At 38.4% G+C, this 15590-nt stretch overlaps 1 protein-coding gene across 1 annotated transcript in view; it reads left to right on the forward strand.

Moving 5' to 3' along the window:
- The window catches only part of ZNF438 (zinc finger protein 438), a 185509-nt gene that overhangs the window by 75319 nt on the left and 94600 nt on the right, over positions 1-15590 (forward strand). Inside the window, exon 2 of the mRNA XM_052650956.1 lies at positions 11089-11166. The gene's annotated coding sequence lies outside the window, so the exon portion shown is untranslated. The remainder of the gene's footprint in view (positions 1-11088; positions 11167-15590) is intronic.

Genomic DNA, 15590 nt, shown 5'->3' on the forward strand with positions numbered 1-15590 from the left:
GTTCTGGATAGCTCATGGTTCTGTGGGTTGGGAGTTCAGGCAAGTCTCCGTTGGGTAATTTTTCTGTTCCACATTGCACTGACTAAGGTCACTGGATGGTATTCATTTGGTAGATGGATTAGATGCTCTGGAGGATCTAGGATATCTTTATGCACATATATGATATGTGGACGAAGGTAGAAGATGTGTCTATATGGCCTTTTTAGCAGAGTCTCAAGGGAGTCAGACTTGTTCTGCTGTGGCTTAGGACTCCTAGAGAGAATTTTCCAAGCGATTGGAAGGATGGTGCTATAGAGGAAGGTCTAAAACTGGAAACTGGCCCCACATCACTTCTACCATATTGTGTTGGTCAAAGCAGTGCCAGAGCACCCCCCCCTCCCCCTGCCAGTTTCAATGAGATGGGACATAGAGTGGCCTCTCAGTGGAAGAGGTATCAGAGAATGTGTGGCCATCTTACTCTACTACAGTTTACCCTCTGGCCACAGATGATTTACATTCTTCCTATATTCTAAATGTACTCAGCCCCTTCCGAGAATCTGAAGTTGTCATCCCTCTGTGGCTTTACTCTCAAGCTTCAGGTCCAGGACCTTGTCATTTAAGTCAGGTCCAAACGTGCAGGAAGCTCGCCTGGTGTAGTTGCCTCCAGAGACAAGTTATTTATTCAGCATATATTAGAGAGGCAGACATAGAATCGCTGCAATAAGCATTTCCAATCAGAATCAGGAAGCAAGAGGTGCATAGCTTTCACTGGTTCATAGTAATTTTGAAATCCTAATGCTGTCATTTCTTTACTAACATTATTTTTACTCCCTGGAAATGATTATCCATGGCTCCTGACTTCACCCTAGCAACTCTGAGTCATCCATCATTTTATATAAAAAATGGTTCACATTTACAACTGGGTAGTCTTGCCAGCCTTGCTTCCTGCTTGTAGAAATTTGAGAGTTCAGAGGCATCTTTTCAGTTTTTTTTTCTTTCTGCTCCTGTCAGCCCTATCTGACATAATTCTTTTAAAAACTTTGTGAAATTCCTGTGTATCAAATTATAGTCCACTCTGTTAGACAGAAGCCACATTCACATTTGTTTTGAGATATATTTTTTTCTACTTCAGACTGTGAGTAAAGGCATTATAAGATGATACCCATAAGATTCTATGAAGCTTTTCTGTTTGAAAGAGTCCAAAAGGGACACACTCAGGATTCCTACAGGTTTTTTATCTAGAAAAGATAGTCTTATGAGGCACACACTCTTAAGATTCTTAGAACTGAATTAGATACAACATGTAATCATGATGGTGTTTTATAGTCACACTCTAGAAATTTTTGTCCCGAAACCATGCTTTACTGAGAGAGCCCTAATCTTGACTTTTTACTCTGAAGCTATATCTTAGTTTTCTGTCTGGGCAGAATGGGGATGAGAAAATGTTTTGTTTTAGAAAAGAGCAAGTCCTGGCTCCTTAAATTCCTGAAAGTGAAATGATTCTTTTGTTAGCTCTAAATTCTGCTTGAAAATGGAAGAGTTCTTTTGTTAACGTATCTTTCTCTTTGAATCCCATGTTACACTAGGCTAAAAGAGACTAATACTTTGACCCTCTGCCTGGCAATCTCCTTAGCCAAATCTACCACTTTATTGGGCACATTTTCTCTTTTCTATTTTATGCAAAGAATAGTGTTGCACATTTTCTACCACCGTGTCATTTCTCCATCTTTTAACCCTTGGACTGCAAGGAGATCCAACCAGTCCATTCTGAAGGAGATCAGCCCTGGGATTTCTTTGGAAGGAATGATGCTGAAGTTGAAACTCCAGTACTTTGGCCACCTCATGCGAAGAGTTGACTCATTGGAAAAGACTCTGATGCTGGGAGGGCTTGGGGGCAGGAGGAGAAGGGGACGACAGAGGATGAGATGGCTGGAAGGCATCACTGACTCTATGGACGCGAGTCTGAGTGAACTCCAGGAGTTGGTGATGGACAGGGAGGCCTGGTGTGCTGCGATTCATGGGGTCGCAAAGAATCGGACACGACTGAGTGACTGAACTGAACTGAACATTTTCACTAATGTCCTTCAGGTTTTCATTAACAGTGTTTTTAAGGACCTCCCTGTTTCTGTTCACCACTTGGTCCCAAAGCCAATGTCAGTATTTTAAGATTTTTATTACAGAGCTCCCACTTCCATGTGCCAGTATCTGTTATGGTTATCTAGTTCTGTTTTAAATTACCTAAAAACTTAACAGTCTTAGAAAAACAGTCATTTTGTTGTACTTCACAGTCTGTAAGTCAGTGCAAAGGGCAGGCTCAGCTGGTGGTTATTCTTCTCCATGTAGCATCAGCTGAGGTTAGTTGGTGGCATTCAGCTGGAGGATGAGCTGGTTGCGAGTCTCAAAGACAGCTGCATATTTACATTTCTGGTACTTTGATAAGAATCATTCAAAAGCTAATTTTGGCTGAGGCTGTCACCCAGAGTGCCTACACCTACCTTCTCCAGGATGACAGTCTTACTATAGTTAAATGGTGGTAACAGTAGCACAAAAGACAGGAAGAAAGGAATAGGTATCTTTTGTTGTAAAATTCTTAATTCTGAAGTGATAAAATTGTCTGAGTCACCAGGGAAGTCCAAAATATTATTAAAACTTAGGTTGTAGTAAGTTAAAGCTCTGTAATTTAAACACCAGAGCAATAAAACTGCAAAAGAAACAGGTACATCTAAGAAGCCAACAGGGAAGATAAAGTGAAATTCTAAAAAATATTCAGTCACAGATAAGGCAAGAAAAAATGCGAAAAGGAAACAAAAAATAGATTAGAAAATAACAAGGTGATTATTTCAGATTCAGCCATATAAATAGTTATATTACATATAAATGATTTAAATGCTCTGAAGACAGATCATCAGGCTAGATAAAAAAGCAAGACCTACTAACTACATATTGTTCACAAGAAATCCTATTCAAATATGAACACAAATTATAAGTAAAAGAATTGAAGAAGATATACCATGCAAACACTAATCACTAAGAAAACTGGATTGGCTATATTAATTACAACAACATAGGCTTCAGAACAGAGACTATTACTAGTAATATTGAGAGATATTTCATAATGATGAATCAATCTATCAAAAACACATAACAATCCTAAATATCTATGAGTCCATTAACAGAGCTTCAAAATACTTAAAGTAAAAATTGACAGAACATAAAGGATGTTGTTCAGTCGCTCAGTCGTGTCTGACTCTTTGTAACCCCATGGACTGCAGCACACCAGGCTTCCCTGTCCTACACCATCTCCCGGAGTTTGCTCAAACTCATGTCCATTGAGTTAGTGATACCATCCAACCATCTCATCCTCTGTCATCCCCTTCTCCTGCTGCCTTCAGTCTTTCCCAGCATCAGGATATTTTCTGATGAGTTGGCTCTTTGCATCAGGTGGCCAAAGTATTGGAGCTTCAGCTTCAGCATCAGTCCTTTCAATGAATATTCAGGTTGATTTCCTTTAGGATTGACTGGTTTGATCTCCTTGCTCTCCAAGGGACTCTCAAAAGTCTTCTGCTCTGCCACTATTCGAAGACATCTTTTTTTAAGTGCTCAGCCGTCTCTATGGTCCAACTCTCACATCCATATGTGACTACTGGAAAAACCATAGCTTTGACTCTACAGATCTTTGTCAGCAAAGAAATGTCTCTGCTTTTGAATACACTGCCTAGATTTGTCATAGCTTTTCTTCCAAGAAGCAAGCATCTTTTAATTTCATGGCTGCAGTTACTGTCCAAAGTGATTTTGGAGCCCAAGAAAATAAAATCTGCCAATTTTTCTCCATCTGTTTACCACAAAGTGATGGGACCAGATGCCCATGGTCTTCCTTTTTTTTTTTTTTCCAATTTTTAAAAATGTATTTATTTTTTATTGAAGGATAATTGCTTTACAGAATTTTGTTGTTTTCTGTCAAACTGCAACATGAATCAGTCATAGGCGTACATATATCCCCTCCCTTTTGAACCTCCCTCCTATCTCCCTCCCCATCCCACCTCTCTAGACTGGTACAGAGCCATTTTTTGAGTTGAGTTTTTAGCCAGCTTTTTTCACTCTCCTCTTTCACCTTCATCAAGAGTCTCTTTAATTCCTTTTCACTTTCTGCCATAAGGATGGTGTCATCTGCATATCTGAGGTTTTTAATATTTCTCCTGGCAATCCTAATTCCAGCTTGTGCTTCAACCAGCTTGGTGTTTTGCATGATGTACTCTGCATATATGTTAAGTAAGCACGGTGACATATTCTGCCTTGTTATCCTTGAACATAAAGGATAAATAGGCAAAACTATAGTTGTAGTTAGTCTCAAACACTTCTGTCTCAGCGTTTGATTTATAAGTAGGTGGAATATTAATAAAAAAGAAATCTGGAACAACACTGTTAACCAGTTGGAGTTAATTGATATTTATAGAATGTTGCACTCAACAATAGAAGAATATACATTCTTTTCAAGTACACCTGAAATTTTCATCAAGGTAGGTCATATGTTAGATCATAAAACAAGTCTCAATATATTTTAAAAGATTAAAACTATGCAGGACATGTTCTTTCACTATTTCTAAATTGTATTAGAAATGAATAGCAATAGAATATCTAGAATTCCTTCCCCAAATATTTAGAAATTAAATAGTACACTTTTAAATAAAGCATGATTCCATGAAATCACAAGAAAAAGTAGAAAATATTTTAAACTCAATGAAAAATGAAAACACATGGGAATAATATTTATGCAGCAAAAGCTGTGATTAGAGGAAAATGTATAGCTTTAAGATACAGATAGTAAAAAAGAAGAAAGGTCTAAAACCAGTTATCTAAGCTTTCACTTTTAGAAGCTGGAAAATTAAAATGAACCCAAAGTAAGTTGAAGGTGGAAAACAAGAAATAGAAATCAATAAAATAGAATATTATAAAACAGACAAATAATGAAGAAAGATTGGTGAAAACAAAAGCTGTTTTTTTGTTTTTTAATCAATCAGATTAGTTGGCTCTCTTTAGTGGCAGTTCAGTGCCTTCCATATATTCCTAGATATAAGAGGTTAAAATTGTCCATGTCTCTTAAGTTCTAGACCCAAAATCTGGTGTCTTGTCATAGCCACCATATTTTATTGGTCAAAGAGGCCATTCAGATTCAAAGCTTGTGAGGTACATTTGTACCCACTTCTCAATGGGAGGAGTTTCAAAATATTTGTGTCACTCAAGCACAGTCATATTTTTGAAGACCTTAGAGCTTATGAATGGAAAGAATACTGAATGAACTGAAGTAACAAAAATGGATGAGCACCTATGAGATGAAACTGCTAGGAGTCCTCTTTCCTGAGTGTGTTTGCTCAAAATGAACACTGGCTAAGGATCAAGCTTGCTGTATAAGTGAGACTCTATGAGGGAAAAGAGAAACCGTGGAAGTTTTGGTGATCACATAGTCTGGCATATTGAACTGGAACCTAGGGAGGCTTCAGACACACAGCTGGTTTTCCCCCATAGGTTGTTTACGGAGCCTTGAGAAAGGATGGGAGGTTGGGAAGATGAGCTGGAAATAGGCAGTGATGTCTTCTGCAGTCTTACAGTGCTTAGGAGACAGTTTATTTGTGGTAGGTTAGGGTGCAGCTGCAATAAACACAATTAATTTCACCTTTGAGATGTTTTACACCAGAAGTAAAATAATTAGATTGAAGTGAACAGCTCCTTACCCTACCAGTCTAATAGAGGGAAGGATGAACCCTCACTGGGAGAAAATAATGTCAGCCACAGTTTTATGGCTACTACATTCAAAATATTGAGAATACAGTAAAATGTTATATGACATGTGAAAAGTAAAAATATATATATATGTTCAAAGAAGATAAATAGAAGCAGATCTGCCAGTGATACAGACCTAGAAGTTACCAAAGATTTTATAGTTGTTGTAAATGTGCTAAAGGAAATGAAGCAGTTAGAAAAATGGATGAAAAGATGAACAATATTAACAGAAAGGTAGAAATATTAAAAAAAATAGTCAAATGGATATCCTAGGGCTGAAAAATATGACATCTGAAATTAAGATTTGCGTTTAAGAGCAAAGTAGGCACAACAGAAAATCAATAACTAGAACTAGTGAACTAAAGGACAGTTCAGTGGGAAAATGTACAATCTCAGAAGGGAAAAAGAATGGAAAGAGCAAAACAGCTTAGGAGACATAGGATCAAGTCACTTCATCTAACATACATGTGGTTGGAGTCCCCAGAGGAGAGAATGAGAAAAGCAGTATTTGAGAAAATATTGACCAGAGGTTTTCCAAACTGATAACGATAGCAATCCACAAATTCAAGGAGCACAGGAAACTTAGTGAACCCCAAGCAAGATTAATATGAAGGAAATCACACGTAGGTACAACTTGGTGAGACTTGTAAAACCCAGGTATAAAGAAAAAATCTTGAAACAATAAAAAAAAAATAAGCTCCACTACCTTCAAAGGAACAGCAGTAAGGTGGCTGACTGTCCTACAGACATTATTAAAATCAGAACATTAAGGAATGACATCCATAAATACATGCAGAAAGGAAAAATACTGCCAACCTGCAGCTCTGTACCCAGCAAAAATATTTTTTTAATGAAGGCAGAATAAAAATGTTTTTAGACAAAAGATGGGAGATTTTATCACAAGTAGACCAATAGTGTATTAATACTAAAGGAAGTTATTCAGTCTGAAGAAAGGTGATCCCAGATGAGCCATAGAACCTCAGGAAAAATGAGGCACCTAGGAAAGCCTATGAATAAATATAAAAGATTTCAGACCATTGAAAGCAACAATATTAATGTTTTGTGGGGCTTTAAACATAAGTAGAAATAAAATATGTAAAATCAGTGGAACAAAGGGCCAGTAGGTGTAAATGAAGTTAAACTAACATTTTTTTGTCTCACCCAGGAAGTGGTAAAAGTCATCTGAAATCAAGGAAGTATTTTTAATCTCTAAGATAATTGCTAGAAATATTACAAAGATGTTTAAACAAAAAGTTTACCAAAGGTAAAATAATTTTAAAAATCGAGTATCAAAAAAAGAATAAATAAAGGAAAAAGAACAGAAGGAATGAATAGAAAATTAATAACATGAAAGTATCTTTAAGTATAATTAAATTACATGTAAATAGGCTGCTTCTTCCAATTAAAACCAGAAATTTTTGGACTAGATTTTTTAAAAAAGACAACAATGTATAGTTAAGACATAAGATATATTTCACATAAAAGATTATGGGAAAAAATAAAAAGTACACTGTAACAAATACTGACTAAAGGAAATCTTACATGTTAATATCAGACAGAGTAGTCCTTACAGAAGAATGAATTATGGAATGCTCTATAATGATAAATGATCAATTCAGTAGGAAGACAGAACAGTGCTAAATTTATATGTTCCTAACAGCATAACTTGAAAATACATAAAGCTAAAATTGACAGGACAAAAAGGAGAACAGACGAATCATAGTTGGAGAATTTTGCAACCTTCTTTCAACCACTAGTGTAACAAGCAGATTTTTAACATGAGTGTTAAAAGTGTAAGGTGATAGAATATTTAAACAAGGTTATTAACTTGACCTATTGCTATTTATAGAATATTACTCCCAACAACTGCAGAATACACATTCTTTTCAAGCATGCAAGGAATTTTTACCAAAATAGAACATGTACTAAGCCAAAAAGCAAATCTCAACAGATTTCAAAGGATAACATATAGTATATATTCCTAGAATTAAATTAGAAATATATAACTGAAACATAAAAAAGCCTATATTTGCATGGAAAATAAATAGTATGCTTTTAAATAATCCATGGGTCAAAGAAATACAACCATGATCAAAATATGTTGAACAGTATCAAAACTTGTGAGACACAAAGTTGGGAGTAAATACTCCCAACACTAGGGAGTATTGGATAACTTTAAATGCATATGTTTTCAACATAAGGTATAATTTTCCATCTCAAAAACCTACAAAAAGAAGTGCAAACTAAATTCAAATAAACTAGAGAAAGCTCAGATTAACAATGTTTTTTTTTTTAAATACCATACTGTTAATTTGAGCTTTTTCTTTCTTTCTTTCTTAGTAAGTATTTGTCAGTTTTATTAACATTTTCAAAGAAACACAGCATGTAGGATCTTAGTTCCCTGACCAGGGATTGAACTCAGCCCCCACATTGGAAGCATGGAATCTTAACCATTGGACCACCAGGGAAGTCCCTATAACTTTGATCTTACCCCCAGATTTCTTCCCTTTCCTCCCCAGAAATTTAAACCTGGCTTTTGTAGGTAGTGCTGGTTTTTTTTTTCCCCATCTTAAGAAATTTTTAAAAAAATTTTTCTAAGTCTATAGATTTTAAAGGGAGGGTGATGTGTTCCTTTGCTCTCCACTACCAATTCAGGATCAAGGTGCCACCTTTGTGCATCAGTTCCTTCTCTTCTAAGTCTTAGGCTGCCATCTCCCATTTCTAAGGCTTGTTATTGGTTGATTTCCAAGAGGGCCATCACTCTAACTTCCTCAATCATGTCAACATCATACTTGAAACTGTTCTTTGCACACCACACCGTGTGATTATATCTGTTTCTTCTAATTCATATTTTGGGATTTCTGATACTCAGAACTCATTATTCTTTCAGTTGCTCAGTTCTGTCAGTCAGAATCATTTCAAGATCTCAGATGCTGAAAGCCCCTTTCCCTTCTCTAACTTTTTTCTTTTAAGCCCTTAAATTCAGATATGTCTTCATTTATGTACTGTTCCTCCACCTCTCCTCCCCTCCCTACTTCCTTCCTCTCTCTCTCACAGTAAATGGCCTTGCTATTGACCTTAACTCCCTCAATTTTACACCCTTACACACAATAATTTTTATCTATATCCATCACCCATCCTTTCTTCCATTTCTAACCATGAAGAAAGAACAATTTCTCCTCTTAACATGGCTAACTCTACCTTCTCTTGACTTTGCTTCATTATTAATCCCTTTTCCTTCCTTTTACTCTCATTAAAAAGAAAATAGTAACTCTTATTGAAGATTCAGGTTTACTTTCAAACTATGCAAGGCCTCTTAAAAGAATAATATTTGGTAGTTAATTCCATTTCTCCTTTTTCTTTAATTCTTCCATTGTTTTGTTTTCTTTTATTGCCCTCCTGAAATTTCTTTCTAAGATCATGAGTGACTGTTAAGTTATTCTTAGTCCTCCTTCTGCTCTGAAAACACAAGACAGGGTGCTTTATTCTTTGGCTGTTCTTCCTTGGCTTCATTGATAGACATCAGTTTTTTGTGGAAAGCCCGCTTATCAAATAAATAAACCTTTTTGGAGGTAAGCAGACTTCCCTATTGACTTGCTGTAGCAAGAGTGACCACACAGATATGGGGGTGGGTGTGGGGCTGCTTTAGGAAATGAGTGTAGGGTTTTTATTGATTATGTTTCGGCTTTCAAGTTCTAAGGTGAGATGCCAGAAGTCAGGTGAGTCTTTGGAGTGGTCAGTTTCTTAAAGGGATGCACACAACGCATGGTTGTGATTGAAAGGCAAAGTTCATGGAGGCCGAGGATGCTGCACTTGTGACTGACTGGATGATGGTAACTGGTCCAGCCCTCAGTCCTGCCTACCTTAAGGGGTGGTTATTCTGGTTCTCATTTTCAAGCACACTTTCATTGTATCTTTGATTTTCTAATTCCATTGCCATTGCCCTGGTTTCTTCTTATCCTGACTGTTGTAGGTCTCACTGCCTTTTCAGTCTTCTTGTAGTGACTCTAAAAGCAGAACCATCTTTCTAGAATATAAATTTGAATGAGTTTTCTACTGAAAACCCTTGATGGCTCTTTTTATGTACACGATAAAACCACATATACTGAAGGTAGTGCTCAGCCCTTTCACAGCAGGACCTGGAGCCCGCATTGCAGTCCTTGCCTGTCTGCTGCTCTGTGGGTCTCCTGTCCCTCTCTCCCTCCTGCTTCCCCACCGCCCCCACTTCCTCCCCCACCTACTTTTCTCATCCTCTCCACCAAACGACACTCTTGTTACAGAAGCATATGGACTTTCCCGAGCTCACACACTGTATTGTGGCCTCTGTGCCTAAAATAAAGTAGTTTTTGTTTCTTGGAATATTGTTTCCAAACCTTACCTTTATCTGATTACTAAAAGTCCTATATCTTTGAATTTAAGTGTCACCATTACAGACTGTGTTGCTTTGCCAGGACTATATAACAAAATATTACAGACCAGTGACTTCAACAACAGAAATTTGTCTGCTCAGTCTTGGAAACCAGGCCTCTGAGATCTCGGGTGTCTGCAGGCTTGATTTCCCTGGGGCTCCTCTGCTTATCTTCCAGGTGTCCGTCATTTTGCCATGTCCACTGTGGTCTTTCTCCTGGTGTGTCTCCGTGTTTCCTAACTTCCTTCTCCTATAGGACACCAGTCACATTGGATTAGGGCCCACCCTAAAGGCCTCACCTTAGTCACCTTTTAAAGGGCATTATCTCCAATACAATCACATCCTGATGTTCTAGGGGATTGGGGCTTCAACACATTAATTGGAGGGGGGAAGGGGTTGGAAGACACAGTTCAGGCCATAATACAAAGCCGTCACATATTTTCCCTGTAGTAACACCCCCTGCCCCCCCAAATCCAGTAGCACTTTGTACCATTTTTAGCGTTTACCATGTCTGCCTTAATGTGGAGTTATTCATGTTCATCTGTCTCTGGTGGTTTGTGGGTTTCCTGAGGACGGGAGCTATATCTTAGTCAATTTCACCTCTCCCTGCTCTCCATGATATAGTACTGAGTAGGCTGATTGGTGGCTAGATTTTAAATGATCCAGTGTAAATCAGGCTTAAATATATTATTTTCCAGAACTTTTAGGAGATTGACATAAAAACATAGGAAGGAAATGTGTTATACCTCCTATTTTAGAAGTCTTTGAGCATAGCTAGAAATTTTTATTTTAGGTTCTTAAATTATACCTAAGTAATTTTATAGAACTAAATATAACTCTTTTGATCTTTAGGTGGAGTTGTCTAATTAGCTTCTGTAAGCTACCTATCAATTCTCTCATACTTCCATTACATTTGTTTTCAGATAAAGATGAATGCCATGTCTAATCCAGCACTGAAAATGTGAAGTTTAGAAGACATTTGCTAAGTCGAGTCAACTCACGTAAGTCCACTCACATCACTCAGCACCAGCTTAAGACTGATTTAAAATGTGAAGAATTAAGTTTACCACCTTTGATGATTTCTCAAGGCTCAATTGTTCAGAATATCTTATAGTTCCCTTGTATATTGAATCACTGGTCTTGGAAGATATTGGAGAGATGATTACTCACTAAATCTCATGTGCTTGTTGAAAATATAATGTTTAAACTCAAGGTATTGCTTTAAAAATGAGAGTAGCACCTCACGACCAACCTTTATTTTGTATCAAGTCTAGGTATCAATTCCCAACTATGGGCCAAACTTAATGTTTGTAAAATGGTTTTCCATTGTAGCAAATAAATTTTCAGTTTCTAAGTCTGGCTTTTCTGAATATGTTCTTGATCATTAAAGGGAGATATTTAGTAATTATCACTGGAACCTTAAATACATAGCTATTTATCCAAAAACCTAGCTTTGAGGTCTCATCTTAACCAGTCCCAACTATTGTAAGTATCTCCTCATAGTCTTTGTCTTCATTCTGTCGTCTGTCCTATTTTCGCTGCCCCACAGATCTGCATGTAGAGCCACTCCAATAATTTTAAAACCCTTCAGTGGCTCCTCACTCACTGCTGATAGAATCCATGCCTTTGCCTGCATTCAGAGCCCTCAATCAAGCTCCTAAAATATCCCCATCTTTAGCCAGCTGAGCTTTCTTCCTGTTCTCTGAAATCTCCTTGTTGTTCTTGCCTCTACATCTCGACTTGGACTGTTTTGTTAGTGTTTCTCTGTAATGTCCCTTGTTCCTCCCTTTCTGGTTTCTCTACATGAAGTCTTGTGCAAACCTTCAAGGCTTAGCTCAAGTGTGGACTCCTCCACGAAGCTTCCCCTGATCGCTCTAGCTAGAAGCACGAGCTTTCCCTCTCTCTGCTGACTTCACGCAGGATTGTTTTTATCACTGTTTCAGCATATTTTACCCTGCCACTTCAGTGTGTGTGTGTTGGTGTCTATCTTATCTCCCAGGGAGGTTATGAGGACCAGAAAATCAAACATCTTGTCTAATGTAGTTTTGTCTTGCACAGCGTTCAGCATAGCCTTTAACGATGCTCATTATTTGTTTAACAAATTAAGAATGTGCCTGGGCTTTTCTCCCATCCTCCCCTCTATCTTACATCCTTACAGACACACATAGTCCATATTCGTGGCAACCGTTCATTCTTGTCCTGTCCCCCTGGCAGACCACCACGCTGCCATCTTGTCCTGGGAAAACTGGCCATGGTGTAATTAGCAAGACACAGTCAGTTCCCTGCCTCAGAAATAAACTGTGGTCCCGAAGTTCATGCCCAATAATGTTGTTTGGAATGCAGAAAGCATTTTTCCACAAAAACAGTTATAAATAGTCATTAAGTTTCTCAGTCCGCCCTCCCAAGATTGTTTAACTCATAAGTACTGATGCAGCCACCACGTATCACACTGTTTATAGAGCAGGGATCCCCAACACGTGGGCCACTGGTACCAGTCCACAGCCTGTTAGGAACCGGGCCAGACAGCTGAAGATGAGCCACGGGCAAGCGAGTGAAGCTTCATCTGTGTTTATAGCTTCTTCCCATCGCTCCCATTATTGCCTGAGCTCAGGAAGGCAAGCTCAGGGCTCCCACTGATTCTGCATTTTGGTGAGCTATATAATTATTTCATTATATATCACAATGTAATGATAATAGAAATAAATGTAATGTGTTTAATCACCCCAAAACCATCCACCTGCCTCATTCTGTGGAAAAATTGTCTTCCCCCAAACCTGTCCCTGATGCTGTAAAGGTTGGGGACTGCCGTTGTAGAGAACCTCTGACTCTGAATATGGAAGCATATCTCTCATGTCCTGGAAGCAAAATAGGGACTTCTTGGGCAGCCTGAGCAGTAGGAAGTCTGAGCGGGGGCTCTGGCAAGGGCCCCCCATTTTAAACACCCTCATGACAGGAGCTTTGGAGTTTCCAATATTTGCATAAGAGACATTTAGCTCTAGGTCACTGGTACTCTCATGAGCTCTGAATTGAGGGCAAGGAGGCTCTTGTTCTCCTGACCCTCCCCACAGTAGATGAGGATGGTAAACAGTGCTTCAGTTGTTCTGTCACATGGGGGGTCATTTTTAATTTGGGTGTGTAGGAGTTGACGATATCTTTCTTGAGCTTGGCATGATTTGTTCTATGAACCTATTACACCACTTCACCCTCATTAGTGTGATCTCTTTTCTCTCACAGCCTGGCAACTTACACAGTAATTTCCCCCAGTTTGCATTTAATGGAAGGAGATCATTGTCTGCTCATGGACCAAGCCTAACTCATAGTCGTAACTGAAGTTATGTGCAGGAGGAATACGACCTTTAGCTTAAGCATAAAGCGTTTAATAACCACCCACACATGCAATAACATAACCCCAGTTCTGCGGGATTGTGCCAGCAGCCAGAGTCACATATACCATACTTATTGGCGCATAATTCTCCAGCATCTCATTGAAATTTGAAGCAGTAGTCTAAATTATGCTATGCACTTTAATATTTTTAGCATTGAATTTGATAGTTGCTTCATTTTTCTGGTAGCAGACCCAGCTATCCTTGCTCTGAGTTCATGCTCGTCTCCTGCCCATTTCTGCAGCCCCCAGCCTCCTCTCTGGGCCCATTCTCTGCTGGTGTCAGTCCATGAGCACCCCCACCCCACCCTCACCCAGGGGAGCCAGCAGATAGGAGATGAAAGGAATTAGAATTTTAGTTCTCCTGTGACACTGACACACCAGGTAATCCTGGGGGCTGATGTGGGACGAGAAGGCTGCCAGGGTATCCACACTTAGAAGTCTCAGACTTTGCGTCAGTCGAACACATTTCTCATCTCTTTGGTGTGTTTTAAATAATTTATGTTTGGCAGCAATGGGCCTTGTTTATAAGATGGCAGAGAATAAATTCAAGATGAGATGTTTTGATGTGACCTGTCCCCTTTAAAAAAGGATTCAACATCGTGGATTAAAAAAATAAAAAGAACCACTCTATTGGCTGTTTTGTAATAGTACTTATGTGATAGCACTTTCTGCTGTGGCCTTGTTTGCCTGTGACAATTTATTGTTGTGTTATCAATATCTCCACTTTTTTATATATATAAAGCTTAGGTTTTTCACTAATCATCCAGATGTTTAACCAGGTGATGAATGGTCTGCTTAGACTTGAGGGAGCCTGTAAGAGAAAGGGAAGAGAGGGGAAATTAAATCTGTTGAGTACTGCTCTATACCATGTCCTTTATGTGTCTTTTAGGATCTTAACTCCATTTTACAATGGAGGAACTTGGGCTTGAGAAATGTTTAAGAAATGAATCTGAGGTCAGAAGTCTAGTCGGTGATAGATCTGGGTTTCAATCCCAAATCTGATCATCTCACTATTTGAACAGCCTGATCCTACAAGCCCATGTGCCTTTTATTTGTTAGGAAAGATCAGTGACTTGAAATTGGAGGTCGGAGGCAGATTTGGGTGTAATAAGGTTCTCCTTCTCCACGGACAACCAAAGCTGCTCTCAGGTTCAGTTCCCTTAGCTGTCCTATAGGACTAAAACCTGTTTTACTGACCATTTGAGATTTTTGTGAGAATAATAAGCTAGTGAATTTCAGTATGATTTTATAGGTATAAAACCCCATGGAAGAATGAGAGATTTTTAATTCAAGAGAAAAACTAATAAAAACCTTAAAACATTAAATGAGATGATTTGGACGGATTTTGTGTATTTCACATCTTAACATTGTTGTACTAAGCTTCCAAAATGACATTTGTCAGTTTTATAATCCCTACCACCATGATGTGCCAAGATGCATCCCTGAATTAGGTATCTCATCCCTGATTTAGGTATCTCAGTTGCAGCGGAGAGAGTCCTGGCAGCATCCCAAGTACCCCCTCTCATTCACCAGAAGAAATGATTCATTTCTGCACCATATCAAACGGGTTTGGACTCTAGCAGATACTGAAGAAATGTTTATAGCCAGTGAGGACCTGGAAAATTCTAAGTCTGTTGAATAGTCATAGATGTATCAGACTAACAGTAATGTTAATGTTCTCAGAACAGTTTATATTTTTGAAGTTTTTAATAAGCCCAAGTATGAAAGTCACATTTTGTAAACGTGCTTTCACAAAATTGCTGTTCAAAAGTGGTTCCAGGTTTCTGGGCACCTTTCATAGATTACAGGATGGTGAATACTGAAAGACAGCTCTCAGCTCTGCGTTGTCATCCAGTTACACTTCTTTCAAGTATACAGAGAAAAGATAAGAAATGAGTAGGGAACTCATTAAGTTATAAGGACAAGACTATGAATGAAGTGTCTGTGCGCCTGGGAAGTACCAAAGTCATGTCCTAGGCTTACCCCAAACTTTTATCCCATTAAAGCCCTAAGTCTAAAGATAAATGCTTTCAGAAGACC

This window comes from Budorcas taxicolor, chromosome 13 (assembly GCF_023091745.1).
Source record: "Budorcas taxicolor isolate Tak-1 chromosome 13, Takin1.1, whole genome shotgun sequence".
NCBI lineage: Eukaryota > Metazoa > Chordata > Mammalia > Artiodactyla > Bovidae > Budorcas > Budorcas taxicolor.